The sequence below is a fragment of the Amblyomma mixtum genome, chromosome 1 (assembly GCF_055824585.1).
Source record: "Amblyomma mixtum isolate Tamu chromosome 1, ASM5582458v1, whole genome shotgun sequence".
NCBI lineage: Eukaryota > Metazoa > Arthropoda > Arachnida > Ixodida > Ixodidae > Amblyomma > Amblyomma mixtum.
Genome location: NC_143012.1, coordinates 132453296 through 132467942, shown reverse-complemented (window position 1 = coordinate 132467942; position 14647 = coordinate 132453296).

The following is a 14647-nucleotide window of genomic DNA, read 5'->3' as shown; positions in this document are numbered from 1 at the left end:
TGTCGGTGCGGGGTGCGGCGCGCGACAATAAAATTAAGTAGATAGGAAAATGCGCTCAATTCACCAGTGCGCGCAGATGCTTTCCGGGCGTGAAAAGCGCGAAAAAGCGTATCTCTTCGCGGTCTGAACATGTAACTGTGAAGTGAATGGTGCATTCTGCCGTTCCCTGCACAGCGCCTTTCTCCGCGCCTACTGGCCGAAGAAGTGAGCGGCTCCGCTTCCGTGTTTCGGAATCTTCTGCGTGAGCATACATATTTAGCACGGGTAGTATTCTGGTTTATTCTCTGGGCCCCCGACAGCTCGATGAATCAGCCGAAATACTAAGGACACAGAAGCGAGTTTCATCACGCAAGGCTCGCCTGAGTTAGAAAGCGGTTGTGACCAGTGTAATGGTTGGTGGCAGCGAATAATTACGCTCGTCCTCCCCACATGCAAACGTCGCCGGGGGCAGGGTGAATAGCATACCACACAAGGTGGTATTTGAACCACTAGGCGTAAAAGTAAATAGGTGTTAGTGTATTATGATGGTAATTCTAGGGTCATTGCTTTTGCAAGGCGGACAGCAGTGCAGACGCAAAACGACTCCTCGCATTTCTCCTTAGCAGGCGAAGCGGACGCGTGTTACTTGAGAACAAATTCCTAGCGGCGGCTGAAGGCACGCATTTACACCAAACCGCAGCATCACCACCCACTCTGTACCAGGCAGCGGCCAATAATGGGTCAATTTCTTTTTTTATTGCGAAAGCAACACTACTTGCACTTTCACGCCTTTGCGTGCCGCGGCCGGTGACCACCATCGTGCCGCGGCCGGTGGCCACCATCGTGCCGCGGCGGTGACCACCATTGACCTTCATTTTACCTTGATTGCATTACATTCGATTAGATTGGATTGGGCTGGATTGGACTGTATTGGATTATTTTGGATTGGATTAGATTAAATTAGATCAGATTAGATTACATTACATTACATTGGATTGCATTGGTTTGGATTGTATTGCAGTGGATTGGATTGCATCTTATTGCATTGGATTGGGGTGGAATGGATCGCATTGGATTGCATTGGATTGTATTGGATTTAATTGGATTGGTATGGATTACATTACATTGGATTGGAGTGGAGTGGAGTGGAATGGATTGCATTGGATTGTATTGCAGTGGATTGGATTGGATTGCATTGGATTGGATTGGATAGGATTAGATTGCATTGGATTGGATTGATTTGGATTATATTACATTTGATTGGATTTGATTTGATTGGAGTGGATTGGATTGCATTGGACTGCATTGCATTGGAGTGGAGTGGATTGCATTGGATTGGATTGGCTGGGATTTGATTTGATTGCGTTGGATTGGATTGCACTGGATTGTATAACCGATGCACCACCCCAAGTCTAACCACAAGCACCACCACCAGCAACACTACCAGCTGTACCATGGCGTAGGTACGGATATTGCTTTCGCAATTACCGGGATTAATCAAGCTAAGCCGCAGCGAATTTTTTTTTCTGTAACCACTCCCCTCTCTAATGCCAATGGCCCTTAGGGTATATAAAATAAATAAATAAATAAATAAATAAATAAATAAATAAATAAATAAATAAATAAATAAACATATTTTCCGTAGTCGGCGGCTCTCTCTTTACTCTGGGGCATCTCGTATGATTTGGCATTTTGTCTCCAATGCTTTTGCGAAGAAAGAAGCCGCTGACCAGGCCCGAAACGCGCTTCACCCGCAGTACCCTCTTCTTGGCGCTTCCACTCTCACCGCGATACGGCTGGATGGGTGGGGGGTCAGGGCAGCCTCTTGTGAAAAGTTCCTGTGGGTCTCTAAGTTCTCCTTTGACTTGAAGGCTTTAACTTTGACATAAAGGCCTTCACCGCGAAAGTAGTTGGGCTAAAGGTTTTTATCTTTGCCGGTTTCATTAACGGCCGCCAGCATCAATTAGCAACGTGTTTTGTCATTAAAAAACTCACTAACTACTACTGTCGGTCAAATGTATAGGGGAATCCCCTAAGGTGGCGTAGATTTGTAATAAGGAAGTAATTACTCATTGACGTCCACCCAAGCGCAGCCATACGGCTACAAAGCAGTTAAAGAAAAATTCGTCCTGGTCCGGGGTTCGAACCCGGGACCACCCCTTCACCGGAGCAGTCGCTCTACCAATTGAGATAACCGGGATGGCAAGCTTATGGTAGGGCGAGAGTGAGTTGATCACTAACTCGAAGTGGGAACAGTGTTGGTCAAATGTTTAGGGAAATCCCCCAAAGTGGAGTAGATTTGTAATAAAGGAGTAATTGCTCATCGACGTCCACCCAAGTGGAGCCATACGGCTACAAAGGAAAGCTTTGTAGGGCGAATTTTGCTTTAACTGCGAAGTTTCTGAGAAAGCTGTATAGCTTTCCTTTGTAGCCGTACGGCTGCGCTTGGGTGGACGTCAGTAAGTATTGAAATATACCTGCGCTTAAAAGACACGGACTGAAAGATAGAGACACACACACATAGCGCTGGACTTACAACTGAATCTTTATTCGGGAAACACTGTTCTTTATGCACACCAGCAGCTGATAAAAATGGAAGATGGTAACACCCGGATGATAAAAAATCGACAAACTGTCTCGTCACATGTCCAGTCCTATCTTCCCTTTTGCAAAAATGCCCTTTCCTTTGATAGTAGTGAAAGGGACGTGCTACTCACGCATGCATCCCCACTGTCCGCTATGCTCATGGCTTCAATTATTTCACGCGCCGTTTGGTCCCGGTTCCTGCTTACTATCTTCGTCTCGTTATAGGAAGGTACACATTTACACTCTTGACAATGAACCACCAAATTACCAGCGCCTTTCCGTTCCATGTTCTTCCGATGTTCCCGGAGCCGCTCGTTCAAACATCGCCCCGTTTGGCCTACATATGCTTTGCCACATGTCAGCGGCAACCTGTATACCACTCCTTCTGCGCATGCGACCATGGGGACTTGGTGTTTCTTTTTACACCCCTTAGTTTTTCTTTCTGGGTACGTTACTATTTTGCATAAGTTTTCCAATTTGTCCGGGGCTGAAAAAACGACCCTAGTTTTTACCTTGGAACCAATTCTTTTAAGATTATGGGACACCTCATGAATATACGGAATCACCACCGTTTTCTCCTTTTGTTTTTCTCCCTCCTTGCTAGGCACCGTACCCTTTTTGCCAAATTTCTTGAGCATGCTTTTTGCCACCGACACTAAAACCTGATCCGGATAACCTGTTTCCCTTAGCCTCACCACCTGCTGCTCAAAACTTTCTTTGACTAATTCCGGGCAAGATTTCTTCAACGCATTTTGAAAACATAATCTCACGATTGCCCTCTTCACTAATTTTGAATGTGCAGAGCTGAACGGAAGCAAACCTTTGTTACCTCTAGGCTGGTACATCCAAAATGTCCCATCAGACGCCAGTGACAGCTTGATATCGAGGAAGCGTATCGTGCCTTCGTTCATTTCTTCATATGTGATTATTAGTGGGTTAAGGGTTTTACTAAAAACAGCAAGTAGCCCTTGCACAGCAGAGTCGTAAATACCGTCAAGGTGATTAAAGACCACTAAAAAGTCATCCACAAACCGGAAGACTTTAACGCCAGTAAGTAATTGCTCCCTTATTACAACTACTAATGTCATGTCTAATGTCTCTGTCCCGTTGCCTATGTTCACCCATTGCTCTCTTATGGTTTACTGCTTACGGGATGCGAGACCACGGTGACGTGATGAGGTTCCGGTTCTCGGTCATGACCGCCTGGTTTCGTTTTCTGATTGGACATGTAATCCTTTCGCATTTCGCATTCCAATCCTATCTGCGGCCTTTTAGAAGCATAGCGTCGGAACGAAAAAGCAGCGGCGAAATCAGAATCAAAGAAGCAATGGGAGATGTAAAAGCGAAACGTGGTCCCTTTGGAAAACGTCCGTTTCAGCGACACCCGTTGGCGAAACTGCCGTAAGCGTATGCAGCGAAAAGGGCGGTGGGGGCTCACAGACAGCGTGTGCCCACGGATCCTCATGGCGAGAAATAACCAACCATGCAGCGCGCTCTCTAGTGCGGGCATCGTGCTCAACTCGTCAGTGCTAATGCGCACGGTCTTTGTCTGACATTGCCTACAACGAAATAGATTGGCGACTATCGGCCCTAATTTCAACCTGCTCTGACGATTATCTTAGACATGACCAGAAACGTTGATTTCTGACAAAAAATGATCGAATTATTGCACACCAGATGGCGCCACTATGACAAAAGTTGTCGCTGGTTGTGCGCACTTTGAACTAAGAGTGGTCAAGTGATATGGCGTAACGTCCTGCAGAGTGCTTCTGCATAGGTGTGCACAAACGGGCGGCTGTCTGTGCATCTGGCATCACGTAGTGCCTGGAAATATGTACCCACTCAAAGAAAAATATTACGGAACGCTGCTGCTGTCGTTCATTAGCACATCTCCTGAGAGATTCTGGCGCCAAATCACGCCCAAATCTTCTTCCCCGAACGAATTAATAGTAGACGGCAAATGTGTGCTTGATGAGGCTGTTGTTTGGTCTTTGTACTACTAATTCTTACAGTCAGTATTCACAGAGGACAATGGTTGCCTGCCCAACTTTTCTGCAGCACTCCTTGCCATATCTGATTTTGTAATTTCAGAGAATGGTGTTTGTAACTCGCTTTTTAACCTTGATGTAATAAAATCACCAGGTCCCGATAACATACAAAACACTTTTTTGAAGCGCTATGCGGAGCGCTATGCGCAAAGTACTTGACAGTAATATTCAACAGATCTTTACATGACGGTTCTTTACTGGATGACTAAAAGACAGCCGCGATTAAACATCTGCATAAAGCCGGAAAAAAAGCACACATCGGGAATTACCGACCCATATCTCTAACATCGACATCATGTAAAATTTTAGAACATATAATTTATAAACATATATTAGGTTTCTTGGAAGAGCACAAAGTACTTACCGATTTTCAGCATGGTTTCAGACGGGGTTTTTCTACAATTGCACAGTTAGTTGAAACCAGGGAAAGCAAACAGACGCAATATTCATGTATTTCCGCAATACATTTGATAAGGTGTCACATAACAAATTAATTCATAAATTAAGTTATTGCATTAAAAACGACAGGATACTTACATCGATTACAGCCTACCTCTCGAACAGGTGTCAATTCGTCACTCTAAACAATATTTCTTCTAGCAGTGTCCGGGTTATGTCTGGCGTCCCCCAAGGATCTGTTTTGGGACCACTCTTATTTGTTTTGTTTATTAACGACATTGAGGCAGATCTTTCAGTCCGCTTGAAGCTGTACACTGATGACTGTACTGTGTATCAAGTGGTTTCTTCAATTAACGACCAGGTGCGTTTTAATAATGACCTAGTGAAGGTGGTTCCGTGGTGAAAGAAATGGCAGATGTGCATTAATTCTGAAAGAGCCGTATTTATGAAACTTGCACACAAGAAAATGCCTCTTCATTTTGTCTGCGGTACTAACAGCATATCATAATTCGGTACTAACAGCATATCATAATTATTAGGGGTGACAGAGTAGAAATATTTGGGCCTATAGTTTACTAACAACCTTTCGTGGTCAAAACACATAGACGCTGTAGTAGCAAACTCAATGCGGAAACTCTTTTTTTTGAGGCGCTCCCTAAAGTCATCCCCACTTAGTGTTCGTCTATTGGCGTACAATTCCCTCATCCGTCCGTTACTAGAATATGCCGTCATCATTTGGGACCCTTTCACGTTGACAAACATTCAGAAATTAGAGCGAATACAGCATAAAGTAGCTAGATTTGTTTTTAACTCATATGGCCGTGCATCTGTAAGTGAGCTCGTGAGGCGAAGTGGGTTACCTCCCGTCGTTGAGCGCAGTCGTGTTTGTCGATTAAAGTTTTTCTTCCAGCTTATAAAAAAGTTGATACTTCTAATTATTTTTCTTACTCCTCTGGTTATAACAGGGGACAAAGGCATGAACTAACAATAACCCCTTTGAACACGCGAAATAACTGCTTTAAATATTCTTTTTTTGCGAGGACAATTACTGATTGGAACAAACTTAATAGCGAGACTGTTCATCATAATTCTTTACTGTTGTTTGAAAAGTGCCGGCAAATGTTATGAATTTTATGAAGTCGAGAGTGTGAAGGAATCCCGTCTGGCCTGGGGGATACATTTCAAAACAAAGAGAATTTGAGTGTGTTTATATGCTGGTATTTTGCTTTGGTCCACCTTGCTATGATCTGTGCAAGATCGCAGTATCTATAAATAAATAAATAAATAAATAAATAAATAAATAAATAAATAAATAAATAAATAAATAAATAAATAAATAAATGAAAATTATATGGATAGTCAGCGCAGGCTTTTGGGCTGTTGGTAGCCCCCTTGCGGTGGCTCTTTGAGCTCAGTTTTCAGGCGTCAGTGGGCGTGCTTGCACCATGGAGGGTGAAACTTTCGCCTGCGAAGTCTGCCAGCGCATATTTGTTGCAAGATTCGCTGTTATTTCTATGCTCCAGAAAAAACGAGTGCATTACAGCAGTGTCTCGCGGTTCCTGTATGAAAGCTGCGTAAAACGTGACTGCGGTCTGCACAGAGGTCCAACCACAGCGGACACCTCGGGTTAGCGATGTTGCACTTGGTAAGGGTAGCTCTTGCTTACCGGCGGTCGTCATAGCGTTTTGCTGTTTGGGTAGTATTTAACAGAATGGAAAGGTGGGCTAGTTGGATGCTCTTCACGGTGGAAATGCTGGCGCAAACGAAACGGAGACGCAGAAAGACCACCTGTCCTGTCTCGGTTTCCTTTTCGCCCACATTTCCATCATTCCCGTAGTATTTGCACCACTAGAGCAGCGAGAGAGTGCATGCTATCTTAGTTCCTTTTTTTTTTGCCCTCAAAATGCCATGGTGTGCTAACAGGCTTCCTGCCTGTGCACCGCAGTGGGTGCCATTTGTTGCTGTGAAGCCATACGCTGTTGCGTAAGCTAGCTTCCTTTTTTTAGGTATAGCCGCTCTTAGGCGCTTCTATAGACTGGTATACCTTAAATATCTTTTGATTTATTGAGATGCCCGGCGCCGCTGTGGATTCCCCATTCACTGCGGCATAGGCTGTTGTTCCATTTCTTGGCCCTGTGTCTTCCCCAGAGGCTAACAACGGCGCCTTGACTGCGGTCGCAACCGAACTTGAGGCGTTTCGCCCAGTCAGGCGTGGCCGGTGAAAGGAGTGCAAACTTCAGATGCGGGCCCACATTTGTCGCACAATTTTTGTTGCTCTCCATTCTTTGCAAGGGAGTGAATCAGGTTATCGCACAACTGAAAAGTTTTCCTGGTGAGGCTTGAAGGGGCGCAGTTGGGCTGCTTGCAATAAAAGTTATAATTTCTTGTTCAAATATAAACTTTGAAGAGATCTCTGCTTCCATGCATTCCTCGCATTCCTCCATGCATGTGCGTTCCTCCATGCTCATCTGTTCCTCTCCCTGTCTCTTGCCTCACTGCATCTGGCGGCGCCTTCGTCTTTACACCATCTGACGTCATCATCTCACGACATGGTCTGCCTCTGCCGTTCGCTGTGCTCACGGTTCAAGACGGCTGCAGCCTCATATCGATCTCGAACCCTTTTCTGAGCCCCTGCATATTTCTCCGTGGCGAATGTCTTGGCCATATTCAGGTCGTCGACTCTTTGCTCGGACCCGAGCGTTGCGCCGTATCACATTCTCTTCCTACTAATTCTCTTACTTTGTCCGCATCTCCCGCTTTGGCCACAGGCGACGCCTTTCCTGATTCCGTCGACGCCAGTCTTGCCACACCGAAACGCACCCGACTTCTACTACTGAACCAGTTTCATTCTTTTTTCGACGTCGGTCAAATCGACTCGCTCGCACGTCTACTGTGACCCACGAGATCGACACCGGAGCCCACTTGCCGCTTCGTCAACGCCCGTACCGAGTTTCGACAGCCGAACGCTAGATTATCAACACTCAGGTGGACGTCATGCTTCAACGAGGCGTAATTCAACCATCCAGTAGTCCGTCGGCCTCTCCTGTCGTTCTGGTGAAGAAAAAAGATGGCACAATGCGGTTTTGCATCGATTATCGGCACCTTAATAAGATCACCCGCAAAGACGTTTACCCGTGGCCGCGAATCCATGACGCCCTTGACTTCCTCCAGGGCGTGGAACCCTTTCATTTTTAGACCTGCGATCGGGCTATTGGCAGGTCCCAGTGGCGGAGGCTGACCGTGCCAAGACGGCTTTTGTTACACCAGATGGCCTCTACGAGTTTATCGTCATGCCGTTCGGCCTCTGTAATGCCCCAGCAACTTTCGAGCGCATGATGTACTCCATTGTACGCGGCCTGAAGTGGACAACATGTCTGTGCTACTTAGACGACATTGTCGTCTTCGCGCCTGATTTTGAGACGCACCTTAACCGCTTGGGGCACGTGCTGACATGTTTAACTTCTGCGGGGCTCCAACTGAATTTTAAAAAGTGTCACTTTGGCGCCCGCCAACTGACAATTTTAGGTCACGTCGTCTCTAAGGACGGCGTGTTTCCTGACCCAGCCAAACTTCGTGCCGTCGCGGAGTTCCCCAAGCCGTCGACTCTGAAGGAACTTCGCAGCTTTCATGGCCTGCGTTCTTACTTCCGAAGTTTCGTCCGAAATTTTGCCTCTATCATCGCGCCACTTACGAACCTTCTTCGGGGCGCCAGCGACCTGTCCGGGTGGTCACCTGATTTCGACGATGCCTTCATCACCTTACGCTGGTTGCTCACAGCGGCTCCCATTTTACGCCACTTCGACGCCACTGCTCCCACTGAAATTCACACCGATGCCAGTGGCGCTGGCCTCGGCGCTGTCCTTACGCAATGTAAACCCGGATTTCCCGAGTATGTCAGCCGTGCACTGATAAAGCCGGAATCCAACTACTCAGTCACCGAGAAAGAATTTTTGACCATTGTTTGGGCGATCGGAAAGTTTCGCCCTTACGTTTACGGCCGCCCTTTCGACATCGTCATCATTCATTCATTCATCATCAGCCTGACTACACCCACTGCAGGGCAGAGCCATTTCGAAACGCCATTTCGAGCACTCGACTGTTCAACGGCAGCTAGAAGTGTGCTCCAAATACGTTTACAACGACTGCTCGTTTTTTAGAATTGAAGTACACTTTGGATGAATTGAATTGAATTGAAAATTTATTTCTCCACACACATTACAGTGGAAAAAGGGGACACTGGGCAAAAAGCTGCATAATGCAGCTTGAAGTAGCACCCAGTGCCCCATGAATACAACGACCGCAGTGTGTTTCGCGAACATCAGGCTGAAGTTGAGCTGAATATCCCCATCAAAACAAACAAAGAAAAAGGACAACAATAGTGTAGCCCTGACCGCGTACACAACAGAGATGCACATAAATAATGGGAACAATAGACATGACAATATAATAAACCAAACCTATTTACATTGATGCCACAATATATTCGAAAATGCACATGACAGATAACTGTTTATTTGAGATGTCTTCTATACAAACATTATTTGCTGCCAATGTGTTGAGGTAATTTCCTAGGTTATAGGATAAGGACTGTTCACGGTATAAAGTACGGCAAAAGGGTGGAAGCCAAGATAAAAGACATCAGGTATTGTACACTGGTGTGTATTGATGTAGATTAAAGGCTGCAAGGAACAGTTGATTGTTTGTTTTAACTGCATTTTTGTATGCACATAACAATATGAACGGGTGCAATATATCAACAGACAAAATACCATATTGCTTAAAGTAAAGAAACGCATGGGAATGCCATGGTACATTTGCAATCAATCTGACAGCACGCTTCTGTGCAACTAAGATCTTGTGTTTGTTATGTTTCGTTGTGGTACCCCAGACACTTACACAGTAGGTAATGATTGGAAGTATGCATTATATATAAGAATCTTTATCTTTGTTGGAAGCGTGTATATATGTCGACACAGGGCACCATTGACTCGGTTCATTTTCTTGCGGATAGTGTTTATATGTTTGTCCCAACTCAGGGTTTCCGTGAGCACCACACCAAGGCATTTTATAGTGTCTACAACTTCAATTCTAGTGTAACCCAGCATGAGATCAAAACTCATGGAGATAGGCTTGTTCTTTGGACAGAAGATAATGGCATTATTTTTCTTGGCATTTACTCTTAAGCAATTCTTTCTCGACCATTCGCACAAATATTCTAAAAATTGGTTTCCATACAGGAATAGATTTCTTTCATTGTGACCGGACAAAAGCATTGTGAGATCATCGGCGTAAGCTATTAAAGTCACAGGTAAGGGCATGTAAAATATATTATTAATATAGATATTGAAGAGTAAGGGGCCTAAAATGCTGCCCTGTGGGACTCCAGAAAAAATAGGTTTTAATGTTGACGATGTGCGGTCATTGACAGCCATTTGCATGCGGTTTTCTAGGTAGGATTCCATTAAGGATAAACCTATTCCTCTGATTCCATATTGGAGTAGCTTATGCAGTAGCAGACTATGGTGGACGCCTTTGTAAAATCAATATAAATTCCAAGACCGATTTTTCGGTCCTCAAAAGGGCCTGATCAGTTCCTTTTGTTTATTAAGCGCGATTTCTGTTGACCTCCCTTGCCTGAATCCGTATTGACAGTCAGAAAGCACGGAGTGTTTTCCTAAAAATTTGGTTGTTCTGGTAAAATAATTTTTTCTAAGCCCTTGGACAGTACAGGAAGAACTGAAATGGGTCTATAATTGGACAGTTCTGTTTTCGCACCACCCTTATATATAGCCACAACCTTAGCGATTTTCATTTGGTCTGGAAAAGTTCCGGTGGAAAGAGCAAGATTGTAAATGCCTACCAGTACCGGTGCGAGTAAGTTAATCACATACTTAAAGGGCCTAATTTGAAAGCCGTCTTTGTCCTCTGATTTACTAGTTTTTAGGTTGTGAATACCGTTATTATTTCGTGCTCTGTTACAGGCTCAAAGACATCGACTCAGGAACACTTAGCGTTTGATAATCATACCCTGTGGCACCAGTATAAGGACCGCAAAGGTCCTTTGTGAAATTAACAAAAAAAACTGTTTAGTTCATTTGAAAGCTCTTCGCCCTTAATAAGTTTACCATCCCTTATGATGCTATCAATTGCGGTCTTTGTATTAAAATTCAAAATTTTATTCAGATGATCCCACGGTTTAAAAGTTTCGCTGGGCGATCTAGAAAACTTTTTAGTAAATTATGCAAGCTTTGCGTTGCGTAGCTCCTTGTTGAGGAGGTTGCGGAATTTTTTATACTGTTTCAGTTTTGCGAGATCCCTAGACTTCAGAAATTGCCCGTACAGCCTCTGTTTTTGCTTTATTTTGCGCAGTAACCCTTCGGTGACCCATGGCTTTTCTGCTCTACGTTTACGGCTACATACTAGTGGGAAACACCTGTCGTAAACTGCCTTTAGTATAGTTAACAGAGTATCATATGCTTTGTTAACTTCCTGGAGACATTCAACATCCTCCCATGTTATCTCACTAACGCCCATATAAAAACGCTCAAGAGTGCATTTGTCTATTCTTCTATAGTATGACGCAAGCCTTTCTGGTATCGGAGAAGAACAGTTGTCTGGAATGAAGGCAAACACAGGAAGGTGGTCGCTGACGTCGGACAGAATTGTTCCAGCATGCGTGTTTGTTTTATCGATGTTAGTGAAGATGAGGTCAATTGACGTTGCAGTCGTACAGGTGATACGCGTTGGCACATCAATAAGATTGCAAAAACCGTAACTGTCGAGCATTGTAAGGAGCTCTTCTTGTGATGAAGAAACAGTTATCATATCAACATTGATATCGCCACCGGTAAATAACGTAATCTCGTTCAATGACACATGGTCAAAAAGAATTTCTAGGGCACGTAGCAATGCATCAAAATTTCCATTGGGTGGACGATACAGTACACTATACATGTATTTCCCGCTTTCTACTGTTAAAATCTCGTAGTCTGGCGTAGATTCTGTAAAACTGCTATTTACATCAGCACTGCGGGATTTCAGAGCCTGTATTCAAACACCGCCGCCCCTGCGACCACATCTGTTGAGAACAAATTGACTATAATCTTTTAGGTTTAGATAATTGGATTCATCGTGGTACCACGTTTCCGTGAGCATGATCATATCAAAAGAAAAGTCAAAAGACTCAATTAATGACGCTATTTCTTCACTTTTGTTATTTGCAGAACGACAATTCAAATGAAAAACTTTGGTGCAACCCGGGTCAGTATTGCAGGCTAGCTCATTTAAGGCTGAGGAGGAAAGGAGATGGTGAGAAGCCATCTGGAAGCAAACAATCGAAAGTGTACTGATTGATTCTCAGCTCAGTTGATTTTTGCTATATCATCCATAGTGTTGATCTTGAGCAACGTGCTGTTCTCGTACTGACGCGCGTAGATCTGGCCATTGCGTACCCAGACAAACTTCCAACTCATCTTCTTTTTCCTGCCAATCGCTTTGTCAAGTAGTCGCTTCCGCTGTGGGCACAAATGTTCATTGACGTAAACCAAGTCGGAAACCCAAAATCTTCGCAAGTCAACCTGGCCTTTCGCGCCTTTTCGAAAACTGCATCTCGTTTCCGCCTGCTTGTGAATTGCACGACAATGTTTTTATCAGTTTCACTCTTTGCAACGGATGTTCTGTGCAGCACGTCGATATCAGAAGTAGAGATGCTTTCGCCGAGCTTATCACCCAGTGTTACCATGAATTGTTCGAGTTTTTCGTTTACTTGCACGGATATGCCTTTCTTCTTCCCAACACAATAAGTGACTGGAACCTGGTGCCTAATGAGGTATTTGAGAGTGAGAATTTCCAGGCCGCAACTGACAATGCACTAATCTGATTATGCTGTTCTCAGTGTAGGTTCTGCGTCTCTGGTGTAATCAGAATGCGGTTGTCTTTATAGAAGTTCTTAACATTTTTCTGTAACTTGCTTTTTCTGTTTTGTTCTATTTTGCTTTATTGAATTTTACTGTTAATGTACTTACCCCCCCCCTCCCGCCCCCGCTTACAATAATGCCTCTCAAGGCTCTGTAGGTGCCTTGAATAAATAAATAAATAAATAAATAAATAAATAAATAAATAAATAAATAAATAAATAAATAAATAAATAAATAAGATACTTGTACTTCAAGCGACAAAGGTTCAACGCAAGAGTAAAAAGCAGTTCGGCACGGGTTAGGCAAGACACTTACCACATATATAAACTTGGAAGCGAGTTCATCAGGGAACCGTTTTATCGCTGTTCGCTGCTGAGATTGATTTTTTTTAAGGCAGCTATCTTTGATTCGCTGCGAGGATAAACATGCGTCTTTTCGTGTGATACACATGCCTAACCGACAATGCGTTCTGCTTTGCTGTCTCTTTTGCAACCCTTGTTTTATTCTGTGTTTTTTTTTTCCATTGTCGCCATTTCTCTCCCGGCCTTTGGCCTTCCGCCAATACAGCCAGTTGATAGTTAGCGCCTGTGTGTTTGCCGCCTATTGTGTCCTTGTCTTATTTTTGCCCTATGAAATCGCTCTGCACCAAGATGAACTTACCAACTCGCCCAACAGGAAGTTGTAATAAAGACCAGTCCCTGCTCGAAATGGTGGTTTGGTTTATTGGGGTTTAACGTCCCAAAGCGACTCATGATATGAGGCACGCTGCAGTGAAGGTATCCGGATATTTAGACCACCTGGAGCTCTTTAACGCGCACTGACATCGTACAGTACACGGGCCTATAGAATATCGCCTATATGGAAATTCGACTACCGCGTCCGGGATCGAACCCGCGTCTTCCGGGTCAGCAGCCGAGCGCCATAACCACTGAGCCAGCACGGAGGCGCCGGTATAGATGCAGTGAGTTGGCCGGGACCATCTACGCCACCGGGACGGTCTCGTATATTTAACCGAACTTCTTGCTAGGGCTTGTTGGTGAATGGCGATTGCAAACTAAAGATGCCAATAACCATACAGACACAAGGGAAGAGAATGGCACAGAGCGCCACTCACAACTGGTTTGTTTTGCAGAAAGGACGTACATTTTATACAGCCAGCCAGCGCCTGTGCAAGAAACGTATTCATGTTTCAAGTCATGCATGATAGCATCGCTCAAACCCTTTTTTCCTGCCTTACACAAATATATCGATGTTTCGCTTACGCACAAATTGCCTCTCTTGTTGGTATAGAACGCTTCAGTAAATTCTCTGGCTTTCATATTGCTACTCCCGCGAGGATTTACCCTGAGGTAGGGAAGTTAAACGTGCCAAGCTGTCGGCAGAGACCGTCGGGGAACGTCCACTCTGGCTCAACGACGGTTCAGGGAAGGGCTTTGGCGGCAGCCGCTGCTGCTCCTGCCTCCACCGCGACTTCGGCCACAGCGTAACCGCGCATAACAACGCTTTCACCTGCGTAGCCGGAGCGAAAGCATTCCGATTACGAGAAAAGCCGGCGACGTGTGCACTCGCAGATGGCAGAAAAAATCCCAGCGATGGCAAGAAAAACCGGATGACGCCATCGAGCTGCCGTATGACGCCAAGCCGAGCACCGCCGCTTCAGACAGCCATATGCATATCACACGGCTGTATATACCGGGTGTTTCACCGAAGATTCTCATA